The 16,870-nt window shown below is 39.2% G+C and overlaps 1 protein-coding gene across 6 annotated transcripts in view; it reads right to left on the bottom strand.

The window, feature by feature from the left end:
• ARID4B (AT-rich interaction domain 4B) overlaps positions 1–16,870 on the bottom strand; it is a 79,457-nt gene that overhangs the window by 61,159 nt on the left and 1,428 nt on the right. The window lies entirely within an intron of this gene.

Here is a 16,870-nt window from a genome sequence, read left to right as displayed (position 1 = left end):
CAGCCAAGCACCTAGTGCATGTTCATAGGGCAGAAGAGACTTCTGCAGTGCCCCAGCTTCTTCAGAGCACCACAAACACCCACAGTTCAGCCAGCTGCAGCCCCGCATGGTTCAGCCTATAGTGCCTCTCCTCTCTCATCACACAGCAAAGAAGCAATGCTGGAAGGTTCCTTCATTTTGCCATCTAAGAGGTTACAAAATCCCATGGCTTCAGGATGAACAAAGCTTTTGGGTTTACAAAAGGAAGCTAATATTTTTTTGCAACTAGGTACTTGAAGGGATCACAAGGGATGAAAAAAATATTCCACATCTTCAAGGCTTTAAATCAACAGACTTAGTAGAAATACATGTTCAAGGACTGAGCAAGTAAAGCTCAAAGTAGTAATTCAAACAGACACTGTGGTTATTGACACTCAAATTCTGACTCATCAAAACACTCTGATAATCAAAATATCGCAGTAAAGGCAGCTACTGAACAGGAGGAGCCTCTGAAGAGTTAGCAGCGCTTTTAAAGATTGTATAATTTACATTTTGTACTAAAAGGCCAATCAAAACTATCAGGAAAATCCATTCCATCCTTCTGCAGCAGAAGAAATGCCAGCTTTACCACTTCTGATATGTGCTGATGTGTGTCAAAACTCATCCTGCCACCCCCAGGCACTTGTGTGATGTCTCAGACAGACAGGAAGCACACACACAGTTTTGTCTGTTTAGAGCTCCGCTTAATTATCATAATACTAATTTTAAAAATACACTGTACACAACTCTGCTGAGCAACAATCTGTTCGCTTCTTCACTTTCAACAACCAAACTGTTGCAGCCAGTCCCCCACTTCCTCTCAACAAATTATCTAGGCCAAAGCCGGCTGCCTGGTCCCCATATTCACTGCTCTGAAATCCCGCAATCTTGGGGCTAATACAGCTGTGGTTGCTTAGTCTCAAAGGCATCCCATTATCATGGGTTAGAATTTCAGAATGCATTTTTCTTAGTACTTACAAAAAAAATAATAAATAAACAACATACCTTGTACTTAGTACAGATTCTTATTAGGTTTCTGAAATTGTAACAGTCATAATGCCTTACCTTTTAAAAGCATAGAATAGGCCCTTTAGTTAAACTCATGAGAGAAGAAAAATAGGCGTTATTAAAGAAAATGGAATCTGTGATTTTAAAGCAAAAAAATGACTAACATAGGGAGCTTTTGGTACACTTGCAACCCAAATATGCAACTACCTATGTAAGTAGCTAAATATTCATTTGTCTCATGTAGACATGTATGAGCTGACAAAGTAAAACAACAAATAGTGAAGCAATACAACAGGTCTAAACATTAGAGAAGCAATGGGAAACTTCTGAAAGTGTAAGTTTCAAGACCTAACTGGCACAACAGTGTAGGGCTTCTTTATTTTAGAAATCTGATGCAGCAGAATTGTTGTGAAAGCAAGTTGCATTCCTTTTCTTCTCTGCTCCTGGTAACATCAGGACGTACTTCTGGTCATAACACAGTATCAGAAAAGCAGCTAGGTAAAAAGAGTTAAGCCAATTCAGTCCTTTATTCTTAAAGCCAGGTACGCTGTGACGGACTCCACAATTTCTAACCTAGTTGAGGAGAAGTAAAAACAAAAACTAGAAGAAGTAACAATTGAAAATTTTTAAGCCAGAGTTTCTGACAGGTGTTACCTGCTGCCATTGTAGTTTGTTCCCTGTTCAGGTAGAAAACCTGAGGGGGTGGAGGATTACAAGCTCACACAAACCCTTAGTGAAGGCCTGCTGCTTCATGTCTCATCTGAGAGTTGCATTAACACCTTGGGAGTGTAAAAAGGGGAAGGCCTTGATGCTCCCAAACTCACAGGCATGCGGATAAGGCCATTCGTTTTCCATCCTCCCTTCTGCATCAGCTCCTTTAATCAAAGACTACAGTGAATTTTCCAGTTGCATCTTCCAGTGCAAGTTAGAGATCTGGGCATCCAACAACCAGTTTCCAGACCAACATCGCCACTAAATGGTTTAAAAGTGGCTTTAAACTGAAAGTGCTTCAGTGCTAAAGTACACACAAGGTCAAATGTAAGTTTGTATTCAAAGTCTAATCTACTTGGACAGCATTCAAAATAACAGTTTACGTTAAGTTTTATATCCATTGCTCACTATTTGCAAACAAAGCAGGCATTAGCTTTTCCAGGGAAACTTCTTTTTTCAGATGAGAAATATTGATTCAACTGAGCGGGCTGGGGGAACAGACTGAGTGTTGATTCTGCTGTTGTTTTAGCAGGGAAGTGGCAAAGCACTGTTATTGTTGTATTACAGAAGCAAATACATCCATTTTATTACCTTGTTTTGTAAAATAATGAGCCCAGAATAAACCAAGAATTGATTTCAAAAGGAACTTCAGAAGTTTCAGGATTTCTCACTAAATAGTAACTCAACTTTATCCGTTAACAAATAGAACCAGTCCTGTCAAAAATAACACTGTCTCAACTGACATTTCGGATGTATCAAGTTTAATGAGCGCACTACAGAACTACCAAGGTGATGATCAGCATTGAGACAATCTTTAGAAGGCAATCCAGGAGTCGTGCTCTACAGAAGAGCAATAAAACTCTCCAGAGTCTGGGTAAGCATCAGGACAAGTCACTGCCTGGCACAGGGAAGGACAGAGCTCCATTCCACTGAGTTTCAACACGAATAAAAGACACACAAGTGCACTGGATCCAGAAAGCTTTGGTTTCAGATTACTTCCATTAACAGTCAAAGAAATCAAAACTATGAGAAAACATTCATTCAAGTATGTCCTGAGTTCTGTATGTTTTTACCCTGGGCAACCCCTTAACACCCAGTGACACAGCATGTGCACACAGAAACATACAACAGCTCCAGGAATATGGCTCCCAGACCTCCTCCCACACAAGCACAGAGACCGTGGCCAACACTGCTACTACGGTAAATAAATAAAGCAACCAAACAACTAAAGGAAGACTACACTACAAGTCATTGAGTCAGTTACACTTCCTGCATCTGGTTTCTTCTGCAGGGTTCAGTGGAGATATATCTAAGTTCCCATTTCAGACTAATATTAGATCAAAAGCACACAGCACAAAGATATCTTACCTACAGGAAGAAGTTATTCTTACCACAAACTTGATTTTCGCTTTCCTCTTCTTTTTCCTCTAAACAGGTGATTTACATCTCAGATCAAGTACATGGCTCCGATTCAGTAAGACCCATCAAACAGATGCCACAGGGCCTGAAGATGCACTTGAGAACACTCACAGCAGTCCCTGCTTCACTTTCCTCTCATTAGCTCTATAGAACCGTCCTCAAATTTCCTCATTCACTTCAGTCAATCTAGCACACACAGACCAACAGACTCCCTTTCGAGCTCAGTGCCAGCAATAACTTAAGATTTTAGTTCGCAAACCAGCCAAACTCAAGTATTTTTCATTTGTTTTGGGTTTTGGAAGATCTTTGAATTCAACTAAACACAAACTAATCCCTGGGCTTTTCCTTAAGTTTCAGTGTAACTGAATCCTTTTTCAGAACATTTTGGCAGATCTTCACTTCTGATCTGCACTGGCCTTGTATTCTAGTCAATAACCTGCTACACTTCAGTCTCCAGAGGAAAAAGTTACTCAAGAGCTAACGAAGTACATCTCATTTGGATAAAACAACTACTACACTGAGAGTGCAATATTTTGGCTTTAAAATACTTAGCCCTTCTATTTGGCTTTCCTAGAATTCCCTTTGCTGCAGATGGGCATTTTTAAGCCACTAACACAACTGAAAAAACCTGAAATAAAATTCAAAGGCAAATTAGCAAGCAAGAACCTTTAAAAGAAATACAGTTAATGGCTGATATTCTATATATTAAAACATATACCCACATGTGGGGAGGTATATAAATAGATACCACCTTGACCACTATTACTTTTGCAGTGTAAGCTTTGGCATGTGGATATTAAAAGCACTATTCATTATAGGCATATCTGTATGGTATGGTTTGTGAGCTCAGACAGCAATCCTTCTTCCTCAACTCAAAGTGAAGGCTTCAGCAGCCTGTTTCCCCAAAAGACATTTCTTTTTATATCCTGTTAGCACATAGAATCCTCAGTTGTGTCAGAGGCAGGACTTTAGAGATGAAGCAAGCAACAAAATTGAGTCTTCTTGCCTCCTTCCAGCCAGGGGGAAAACATTCACACTGTTAAACAACTGCATGCCTATGGCATATTCCTGCTGTCCAAACAAGTGCAGCCTCACTATTTCTGTCCTAGGTCCAGCACATTATCACAAGACTTTCAATTTCACAAATGCTTTTACAATAGAAAGACCTCCACAAAACACAAGAGCTCACAACATTACATAAGCTACATAAGAGTCTTCCTTCAATATTTTAATTACTGATTCCAGGTATTTGGTGATTTACATTCTTGATTTATATCTTAGTGAATTCTGCAGACCATCCTTTCCTATGATTTTTCTCCTTTTACATTAAAAAAATAATAAAATTATCTCCAAGCTTCCCATGAAGAGGATTATTTTTCTAAGAAATGAGTATTTCATTTAAAATCACATTAGCTAGGATACAACTGGCACACATTAACTACACACATAGAAAACAGCAGCAGCACCTTAAGCTGGATACTTACATTAAGAGACGATACCCATCTTTTTATGATTTCTGGAGTACACCCTAGAACAGTCTGTAAGCCCTGCTACAAAACAGAGAAGTATCTGTATCTAGAAGGGAAGATATTACATCTTTCAAAACAGCTGAATAATTCCTCAGCTGCTTCTCCCAGCAAAAATGAGGGGGATAGAAATGTAAGGTACCTACCACCTCATACATAGAATGGGCAGAAATAAACCTAAGTAATTCCAGCTACAAAAGGACAATTGCATTAGACAAAGTTCAAAATAACTTCAACATACAGTGCTCAGCTTCACTTTCAAGTTTTAAGAGCTATAGGCTCCTAAATAACAAACAGACCTAGCTATATCTTCAACTTCACAGATTACTAGTACAGAACTTCAGCAGAACACCAAGCACCTGCAGACAACTGGTTGGAAACCACTGCTTTAAGACATTCAGAAGACAGCTTTTGCAACTGGGTACAAGCAAAGCTGAAGACAAGTGAAATACAAGCATGACTACACATATGTGCTCTATTCTAAAGTGCCCAAGCAGCACTGACACAGATTCAAACCCAGTTCAGCCTGCTGCTACTTAACAACAGTTGGGCAGGCTCCCAGTCAAGAAGAGTAGAGAGTAGATGAGTTAAGAGCGTAGCTGTATAACCACATAACCAACTGCCAGAGCCTGGAAGAATAAAGAAATAATTTTATTTCCTCTTAAGTCCACTAATGCCTTTTGAAAACCAGCATCTCTTGGGCCACCGTTGACATACCTGCAACTTGGCAGAATATATATATGTGTTAAGTAAGTTGGGCACTGGAAGTAGCTTAGCTGGGACAGCACAGAAGTTTGTTAAGTACTTAACAACAACCTCTTAAAAATTGTGAAAATTACAACCCATGCTATGAGAAAAAAAGAATAATCTCCTACAGATTAACTTATCCAAATGAATCAAATTTCAAACTTTGCTTCCATGTGAGTCTAAGGAAAGAATCAAGACCATCTCAAAATACAACTTTTTTCATGCCTCCCTCAGTCCAGTTTCCTACAAAGATGCTGTGCTCCTTAATTGGGTTATCAGTGTTTCACTTCATCGGGATTACACCCCAATGATCTGCTTCTTATCTGGCATGTTCTTTGAGCACAGATCTCAACACAGTCAATTTAAACAGCCAAGAGAAAAACATTTCTCCCCAGACCTCAATAATGCTTACTTCTACCATTGGTCAGTTGTGTGACCTCTATGATGAAACAAGAGCTACCCACAGTGACTTACACACAGCACTAACACTTCCTACAACCCTTTAAATACACTGCTTATATGGGGATTAGAAACTATTTCTGTATCCACATCCGTTTCAGAGTGAATTAAGCTGCCTTCAAATCTCGAAAAAACGTTCCAAATAAGCTGAATTCATCTCACACATATTTCACCTCATGAATGATACTGGAGTTCAATGAACACAAATACTGACTTAAACATTTCAGAGGCCACAGCTCTGGCCAATATCAGTACTGCTGGTGTCTCAAGTGTTGTCACCCTCACAAAGGAAATTAGCACACAGACAGGGAAATTCAGAACATAGAAAAGCCAGCCATAATTTCAAATCCAGCTACCAAGCTCTGTGACAAGGCTTCTGGAAGTAGACATCCACACAAGTCGTCTGCATAACCTGCTTCACCTGTACCAATAGAAACAAGATCCATGCCTTCCTTCATTAAACATACGTAACTCAGCACAACTTTACAGGGGTAAAAAGAAAATATAACTGAAATACTAAGTCTGTAGTTTTTATTTTTGGCCCTCCTCCCTCATAGAAAACCTTAGAGTTATTTACTGTTTCCAAACTTGTAGGAACACAACTCACAACTTGCAGGAATCTAATAAGAATAAGCACATGTATAAACTCTTCACACATCTCAATACACTTTCTGAAAACAGTACTGACAAAGCAGACTTGCTTTACTGGTAACAAGGATATTATCAGCAAAACAAAAGTTGCTTGTTTCTCTTTTTATATCTCTCCACAACAGTATTTGTCTTCCAGACAGAGGAAGTTCTCCATCTAAATGTAAAGAGCTCAATATTCAAACTCCAGGCTTGTGAAAGGAGATTTGAGGTTTCAAAAAGAAGCTAAATATAACCAACACAGCAATATCCAAATCAAGGATGCAAGCCTTTCCTGTTTTACTAACTTCTACTATTTGAAAACCCATCCAAGAATTCTACATCAGTAAAATACCTGTAGAGAAATAAGAATATGTACATTAAAAGTAACATAGATACTAAAAAAAGAAAAATAATTAACCACTTGAAGGCAAGTCTAAAAAGAAAATCATCAAGTAGCGCATATTTTTGAATAGCTTTAACATATTTTAGACATCAGCAGGCTACACAGAAAATGAGAATTCCACCTTAGCACTGAGTGAACAGTTCATACAGCTAGTATTAAGCTATATTACCTTCTAAAAGTCAACATCTTGAAGGACCTAAAGCACAGGTTTCATACCTTTTATCTAATTTAGCTACCCAGAATGCTTCAGTTTCTTTGGCTACCCATTGCTGCACCTGTTTCCAAACCATCTTCAGCTGGCTTAGCCCGTGACTAATGTCAGCCATTTCCCGAGAGCAGCTATTTAAGGAAAGATCCTTGCTGTGATTCCACAAAACTCTTCAATGTACTAAGGAGTAAACAGTAATATTTTTGAACTTGCATAGACGGTATAATATTATATGCACCACTTTCAGACACACTGAAGCTACTCTGTAAAGCCCAGTTATTTATTAAAAGTCTTTAAGCCTCTTATACTAAAACCTTCATTTTCCTTTTTAGCCTCTTTTCAAAAAGTAACACTTAAGATTACTGAAGTGACAGGGAAAAAAAAACTCTATCCAAATACACTGTATCTCAGCACTTTTATTGTTACTACCCACCCAAACCTCCCCGGCCTCAGAAGTTCAACAGAAGGCCTCCCAGAAGGCCTCCCCCTGCTGCCTGGGAGAATGCAGAATTCGATACACACATATCCCTCAAGTCAGTACATTATGATATCAGCAGTGTACGTCAATTAAATTATTAGTAACTATTTTAATAATTGTTTTCCAAGCAGCTGATGTTCTCATTTGTGAGCTTGGCTGGAATGCTCCTTCAGCGGTTGAGAAAGCTGCATGAAGAGAAACTGCCAGACAAGAAAAGAGGTTGCAGTTCCTTTGAGACAAAGTTTTCTTGTGAACACAGGGTGTTTATGGACAGCATTCAGCTACTGAAGTGTATTTGTTGTTTATTTGCAACTTGAATTTTGAGCAAGCATCATAAGAATTATGCAACTACAGCAGTAACACAGCAAACCTCTGGAACTGTATGTGGAGATGTGTGGAGCTGAGTCTTATGGCTCACTGCTTTCTCCTTTTCTGATGTTTCTATCATGATAACAGAAGCCTGTTTGCTTCTGTAGAACTCCAACTAAGTAAATACAGTACACACATCTAGAGCAACTTGATCAGACCATCTCAAGTGTCGTGAACTACTTTTATTCCACACCATAGATGCTATTCTTGAAGTTTATTGTCAGACCATAATTAAGATTTTATTACACCATTTCAAATATTCAGTTAAGAGCTGTTGTGCAGCAGGGTATTCCAGGCAGAAAAGAGTAGAATCGTCTTATACTTTAATGCAAAGTGTTGTATGTGTACCTATGAACTGAACTCAGCAATACCGAACAGATACGAATACATATATATTAGTACACACTGATATGTACATAACATTTATTCCCTATCCCAGACCAACCTTCATATCATCTAAGCCCAACCCACCATCACCTAAGTTGATACCTAGATGCTACTAATGCCATGTACAATGCCAATGGGAAAAAACAGTGTGTCATGTGGGGATACACACATTTCACTTCTATTGATACACTATTATTATGTTCTCATCAGAAGACATTTTTTTTCTCTCTAGGTAGAATGTAACTAAACCAGTTCAGTTTACTTACCCCTACAAATCTGAATCACCCTATGCCAGTAAGTGTATGTATGCAAGTATATAATCAGTATTCCCCAAGAAAAGTCAGTGTATTAAATAATTAAGAGGTGAATGCAGTGAAGTATGTCCATATATTCTGACTACCATGAGGCCAAGTAAACTGAAATCAGAATATCAGTTCAGCAGCCAAAGGGCTATCAACAAAAAAAGAATGAATTACCGAAACCAGACATTCGGTATCCATACTAATACTTCACAGAACCTGACGTTACATTATTCCAGGGAACACAGTTAAAACACCAACTCCAGCTGGAAAATCTGTTTCAAAATGGATCAAGAATAGATTATTTTTACCTTCCAGCCCATGTATATAACACCATCCGTCACCAGGCAACAACATCCTCTGTACTACTCGATATTTAGGAATGTAAAAGGCATACTATTAGTAATCTGTAAGTAAAGGAACAAATCTAAACTTAAATGTCTCCTAACGTGTCCAACATCACAGGAAGATAAGCATGAACACTTGACAAGACAGAAACATCACACAGCTACCCCCAAGTCACGTCCTGCAGGTAATTGCATGTGCATTGAAAAAGTTCTGCAACACCACCTCAGAATGAGTCTGCAGACACAAAATGGAAATTAAATGGAATGACTTTCTTCATTTTTGTCTCTGTTCTAGGCTGCAACATATCAGTACACACCGTACTCTACACTTTAAACTTACAATGCATTCCTACTTACGCTGAAGTACTATGCTATTTTCCCCAATCCAGGCTTAGCATGACGACCTTCCAGTGAAATTAAAGTAGAAATGTATAAAGTTATTGCCATGTCTTCAGAACTGCTTTTGAATGTATGGAAGCAAAAAGATGAAGTACCTAATTTTTTCCCCTATGTTCAGATATTGTATTTGAGCTAACACTGGTTTAATGCTACATCATCTATTTCTCAATGAGCGGCACAGCAAAAGAAATTACAAAGTGAAAACACCAATTCTATCAGAAACCCCTGAATTCTGAAATACTGGTATAACAACTATTGATATCTAAAATATCTCAAGCCTTCATTATTTCTCATTAAAAAAAAAACTTAAGTAGTAGTAACCTACATGTCACAGCATTAACAGAAAGATTAAGCTAATGTTCTTCCACTGACACACATGCAAGATATTGCAAGGTCTATCTTTTACCATTATAACTTAATTTAAAGCACTCTTTGTGAACTTAGAAGACCATATTCTATGTCTATCTTTAGGAAAACAGAAATTGGACTATTTTAAATATATAAATAAGAAATTCGGTAGTACCAGTCTCCTATTGTAAAAATGGCTGGAAATCTAAAGGGAAAAAAAAAAAAAAAATCACCGCAGTGGATCAGGTCACCCTGCCACATACTGAAACTTGCTTTTTTCTTTTTCATATCAGAGAATATGAAAAATCAACAAAATTCTTCCTTATTACATTATTTATCACCACCTGAAGACTTCTAGCAAATATATTTGGATCTGAATTTTGCTCAAGCCAAATTCCTCTTCCTTGCTCTTAGAAGGACCAGTGTAAATAACGAATAATAATGTGAGGAGGGTGAGTAAGAGGGAAAAGGGGATGGATCCCAGACAAAAGCTCAGTAAAAACTTCAGTTCTTCAAAGGGAAGATATGAAATTTATCACTGAAATTTTCACATCAAGTATATAGTAATAAGCAGAAGGTGTCACATACCTTACTCCTATCTTTTCCAGCTGGCATAATTCCTGCCACTGAGCCTCCATTAATCTACCCACAAGTATATGGGCCTTTTCTTCATATACTGAGAATCAAAAGTATGACTTCTATTCCCTTATCAAAAGGAAAGTGATATAATTCCTCCTCGGGTTATTGTTTCTGACTGCCTTGATTAGGAATAAGGATAGCACATTCTTCAGTTCACTGGCAAAAGTACCTATTGGCAGAATGCTTTAACATAAATGTTAGTTCCCTGAAGACTGTTGCCTTTACGGGATAAGAATTTTCTATTTATAAATACAAAAATACATTTATAAATTCAGAATATTATATACCAACTCATCCTCTAGATTGGAGGGAAAAAAGGAAGCCTGGAGCCATTATTATTATTGATAACTTTTCCAAACATTGAGTAAGAACTTTTAAGTGGGGAAAAGAGGGAAATAAGGCTTAAGTTGGAGTACCCATAAAAATACTTATAAGGCTTTCTTCTTCTGCGTCTAATACTTGCTCTCCATCTTCTGAACTAGAAATTAGCATTCATGTCAGAATTCAGCTTTCTACATTACCTTCCAAGAACATTACCTATTTCATTCAGTCTTTTAACACCTTCTAAAAGACATGAACTTCAAGCCTATAGAAAAGAGCAGCGTTCTAGCTAGCAAGCAAGCCTAGAAAAAAACTATGGAAATTTCACATCCAGGTAACTTACAGAATATTGACCTTCATGACTAGAACTGCTAAGTTTACAGAGGGGTGAAACAGAAGCTATGTTCACGAGAAGTTTAAGCTACTTTGTATCAGTTTGGGTTCTTTCCTCTCCTTTCACTATCTGTCCAAACGCTGGGGTCATGGATCTGCTGTAACTGAACAGCATACGTCAGATGATTGTTGAGTTAACATTAATATTCAAGTCCCGCTTGGACACCTACCTGTGTGACCTGGTGTAGGGAACCTGCTTTGGCAGGGGGGTTGGACTCGATGATCTCTAGAGGTCCCTTCCAACCCCTACAATTCTGTGATTCTGTAATTTCATTCTGGTTCAGTCTACCTTAGGACCATAAAAATGAATCACCAAGAAATCACCAAAGACACCAAATCCCTTAATTTGGGAATGCCCGAAGGTCTTTTCTTCAGCACACTGAACATACTCTCTTCACAGTGCACAGCATACACTACCTCAAGGCGAGCAATGGGAGCAAACACTAACTTTGGATAAACTAGACATTGGTACCCCTACAGTAAGGCAAATGCCTCCTCACAGTTGGGCACTTCAACATTTTGCTTAGCTTGCAAGAAAAGCCTTCACAGTTCTCCCCCACAAAGTCAGGGGAATGTACAATAGAGCTCCATAAGCAATCACAGTTAACATATACTAATTCAGGATAGTGCTGGCACACAGTGGTCACACATAACACAGGCTGATCACATCAGCCCTAGTTTTCCACAGGTAACTCAGAGACACCCTCCACCACCCTGCTTTAACAATCTCACAGCTGTCTTTCCAGAGCTTGCCTACAAACATTTCTTGCTAAACAGGTCATGACTGCTTTATGTGCTGGCTTCCAAGCTGGAGAAAAAAAAAAAAAAAAAAAAGAGAGAGAGAGAGAGAGGGAGAAACACACAATAGCTCTTTATTGCATTTCTTCCCTGCTTCAAACTATTGTTTGGAAGGAAAATACACATCTTGTTAAGGACAGAATATCAAAGCGGCCTGCTGTCTTTTCCATACTTGAAAAATCCTCTCATGTGCTCGCCCCACGTTAACCAATTAAAAAGTTATGGCTTTCCATCAAAATCTTTTAAAACAATTATTTTAACGCTTTTTAATCACTAACATTTACTTTATGCATAGGACTAAACAAGTTTCCTTACCTCCCTGGAGGCATTTTGAAATCTTCTAAGCAGTCTTTGCGGAGCAGTTCAGGATCCGTGCTCATTCAGATTTGTACACTGTTTCAGCATTGCTGAAAGACCTCCCATCTTAGTAGCTAGAGCTGCAGAGAACATCCTATGGCAATTCTCAGTAGGTTAACTACTGTCAAGTACAGAGCTGATACATAAGCTAGTAAGTGAATGACTCTGCATGGTGTTAGGGTTCTAAGTAAACTTAAACTCAGTCTCTTCCCATAAAATCTATTTCTTACACTTTTAACATTTTACATGACAAGTGAAACATTTGGACTAAATGTTTGACGGTGCTTTTAAAGCTCCAAACATGAAAAAGATTGCATTTGTTTTGAAAGACATCTCAACTACAATGAAGCATTTCTTTAGAAATACACACGCAGCATACTTCTGCACGAGATGCATGCAACACTTGCAGCTTAAGATTACAAAGAGCATTGAGTAACCACCCCAGAACGTCTGAGCGAACATACGCACATCCATTACTCCGGCTGCTAACATTTTTCTTTGTCAGTATCCTGATACAACCATTTGGCTGCTACGAGACTCTTGATCCAAAAATCCTTCATCGAGTTTCTAGATAATCATCCAAGCAAATCAACCTCTCCAGTTGTCATACTTTGTTGCCACTTCGGTCTTCTCCGTCTCACAGCCTTTTTTTCCACCAGGTGGTCTCATTAACTTTGGACTCCTTATCAACACATCCAGCTACAGAACAGACACACACTAAACACACACATTTGAATTCCAAACTTCGAGGATATTTAACCACTGTAAAATATACTAAGACTGGCATTTCTAAAGTGCAAATATCCAATTTCAAAATAGCTTAGTTTATTCCAACATGACTTGTAATTACTTGGTGCAAGCGGTGTTTGCTTTCCTTTCTACATAATTATGCAAGCATGAGGAAGTCAATAACTGCCTCTGATCACTTGTTCAAACTGGAACATCAGGACAGAATTTAAGATCGGTTTTCACAGCTCTAAAACAAATGACGGGGAAAACTACGTCTTAAGACTTACCTGTTTGAATACCTCCAGCACAAACAAAACTACCTCAAGGTAGTCCTCTGCTACAAGTGTCCTTTTCTGCTGCAATTCAATTAGTTAACCAGAAAGTGAAAGGTCACTACATTCCATGACTAGTTTCAAGCCTACGCAGGAGCAATAGGACTTTCAGCTGACTTGTGTGTGAAGTTGGAAATTGGAGACTGAAAAATTTACTAGATACTTCACTTTTGTCCTCTGCCGTTCTGGCAGGGAACAAGAGCAGCAGACTGCCTGGCTCAAAGGGAAAGTGATTACAGCATCAGTGTGCACTAACCATCTCTGCACAGAGCTAGAGAGGTCACTAGGAATACTAGTGAAACCAAAATGTAAATGAAGGGTGAATTAAAAACAAAACACGCCACAAACCAAATGCATTGCTTCCTTCACCTGTCAGTGTAACAGCCTTGAGCAAGCACTCACAAACACCTAGAGCCACCAGGTAATTTTTTATTTACAATAACTAAATATTTCAGACTTCACAAACTGAAAAACTTGAATGTGCAAATAGCATAGAAAACATTTAAGCCATCATCCCAGGTCGCTTAATTCATAGTGGATTACTCTTGCTTCTGGGACAGTTACTATTTTTATCACCGGGCAGCAGTGAACTCTTAACTACTGTAGGTACATCACCTTCATTCATGTATTTAAATCTCAAGCAAATATCATAGTAGATATTAAAAATCTCAGGAGCATTTACAATAGCTCTTAGTACAAGCCAACAGTGAAGCTGTTTCTTTAAAGACAGAGACTCTGCTTATCTTAAATGTACTCCTTGACTTCAGTAAAGAAAATAAAACGAGCTGGAATCATGTTTTTATATGCATTTTGCAATCTACTTATTAGGTAGTAATTGAGTGGCATACAATTAGCTTTTAAATAACCAGACCTTCTGCAATGATTCCACAAGCTTCTACAGCATACTTCGTGCTTCAGATGACATTATGCAGAAAGTACATAAGTTTATCAAGAAAAAAAAACTTCACTATAAAATACAAATCATCATAATCATCATCCTAACCATGATGTAAAGAACTACACTGTGTGCAATTATGCCAAGATCTGTATGTTTCCATTTAAGATACACTTTGAGATATTTTAAGACCGCCTTCAAATGTTCTTTGCAGTCCACGGCAGGACTACTTAATAGGATAAAGTTACTAATTTATACAAGGGACCTTATCTACTTGGATTAAGTTGGGTTACCGTGGGGAGAACAATTATGCCAGTGGCTTTGGAGGTGGTAATGGCTTAGCGGGCAGCAGCACCCCTCCGCTGTGTCAGAGGGTTCTGAAACAAGAGCAGGAGTGACTTACAGCTTCCCATCAATATGACTTGGCACTCTTCCTAAACATACCCACTGTGCTTTACAAAGCACAATAAACATTCTATCTATACTATGTAGATTAGAAAAATGACTCTGTGGAGCTAAATGAGTTGTTCAAGTTCACCCAAAGAGACAAAGATACAGACTCGGAGCACAGTCCTAGTGCTTCACGTGCAGGAACACAAAACCTCCGCACCTGAAAGAATGACCTCGGCAGGAATCAAACAGTGGTGCAGACTAGTCTGCGGCAGCGTGCAGTCAGCAGTCTCAAACTACAGCTGGGCCTTAAAGCATTACATTCTCTCTATGCTGAAGTGTCCTTGAGGCATACACTGCCAATACCTTAAAAGATGAATGCACGCAAAAACAGCCATTTAAACAAACAGTATCTGTACTGCTGTAGTACTGGTGTACTACAGTCAATGTTACTTTGTGGTGACACCATCAGAAAGCCAGTAGCTTTCCTAAGGCTCTCTTAACACTTCTTATTAGACTCACTTATACCCTTGCAAGCTTAGAAAATTAACTGCAGATTTAAGCCACGATGCACTGTATTATTACTGAAATCTTAAAAAACACTCCCAGAAACACTGCTGTATTTTAGACGTTTTTGTTGTGCAATAATTCCATTAAAGTTTCAATGTAACAAGTGAATAAAGTTCCAACACAATGACTTATAGATTACCTCACTTAACGTTACATGGCACAGCAAATAAAGCACTTACGCTTATCTCAAGTGGATATAAACTTAAAGCTACACACAAATGACAGACTTCACATCAGCATTTGAACACCCGGGCAGAAATCATCAAGATTTTAATTAAAGAAATAAAAATGCAACAGTAGCAGAAATCTTATCAAAGAATTAACACACCGGGAACGCTGTTTGTGTGATTGATTTTTAATATACAACTAACAGGTTTCTGAATTTCCTGCTTGAAATCTTTGCTACTACACGTGTGATCCTGGCTGAAGTGGGCGCTATCGCTATTGCACGCAGCACTTTGTGCTGTCACTTGCAATCCAACCTCCTCATCCTCCCAGCTCTCTCTCTACATTTATACGGCTCTATAACCAGAGTAGCTGAGTCTAATCTCTATGGTAACTGTGGGATTTGTTTACATGGAAAAAGAATATTAGAAATGTATGTAAATTTAGCTGTCATTTAAATAAGTGTTTTTCCTTCCGAGGAGGGGAAAAAAAAAGAAAAAGCTCCCTATGCTGCCTCCCGATTCCATCTCCTACAACCCAAGCAGGCACTGAGCCACATTTGGAAAGCTCCTCCATCGGCAGCCTGGTGCTGTACATTCATCAACAGTTTACTTTAACGAGGAGGATGCACGCAGGATTTGAGACCTGTGCGCTCGCTAAAGGAAAAGCATTGGGAGTGCAGCTACAACCTTAGTTATTATATATATATATTTAAATATACTGACACTGAGTCATCAAAGTGGAAAAAATAAAAAAGGCAGAAGGAAACCCGCATGCTGGACCTTTAACGGCTCTATAGTAAGACTCACTTTGCTGCTCAGCGGCTCAGATCAATCCAGAAATTAAAACGATCTGCACCGCTTCCCATTTCCAGCAGCAAATAGAGTTCTACGCACATATTTTACATAACATTCACAGACAGCAGCACAACTCCGACAGCACAAGAGCCTATACACAGACTGCCTTGTTTCAATAAACACCAGCAAGACAATGTATCACAGACCTGTAACAATTCTAAGATTCTGATGTTTGAAGCAAGATTTAACACAGCCCGGCAGGACCCGGATCTGGATTACAGGTCCCGGTGTGACAGTACTACCAACAGCAATTGCAGCGAGACACCGTCAGCAAAATGCCAGGAACCCGACAACTGCAGCTGTTACAGCCTGCTTCGGGGTACACCAATCTTTCCCATGCCGAGTTAATCACGCTATTCCACCAGTATGATTTGTTTCCTATACAACTTGCCGGATGCGTCAGACAGAAACAGCCCTGAACGCGCAGCAGCGATGCACGTGAATAGCACACGGCACAGAGAAGAAGCCCGGAACCTGTTTGAAAGCCACCTGCACCTTACAGCGATCATTTCGCTGCGGAGAACCTCTCCCAAGCACCCTCCCCGCTGACACCGAGCTCGTCCATTCAGCACAACTCCGATTAAGGAGCACAAAGTGAGGCGGCCCCGTGCCCGGCTCTCCCCCGCCCCGCCGCTCTCTCTCGGCCGGGTGACCGTCCCCGCTCCGCC

Source organism: Coturnix japonica, chromosome 3 (genome assembly GCF_054131305.1).
Source record: "Coturnix japonica strain WE chromosome 3, WE-NBRP24, whole genome shotgun sequence".
In the NCBI taxonomy this organism is placed as follows: Eukaryota; Metazoa; Chordata; class Aves; order Galliformes; family Phasianidae; genus Coturnix; species Coturnix japonica.
This window is presented reverse-complemented; position numbering and strand designations above follow the sequence as displayed.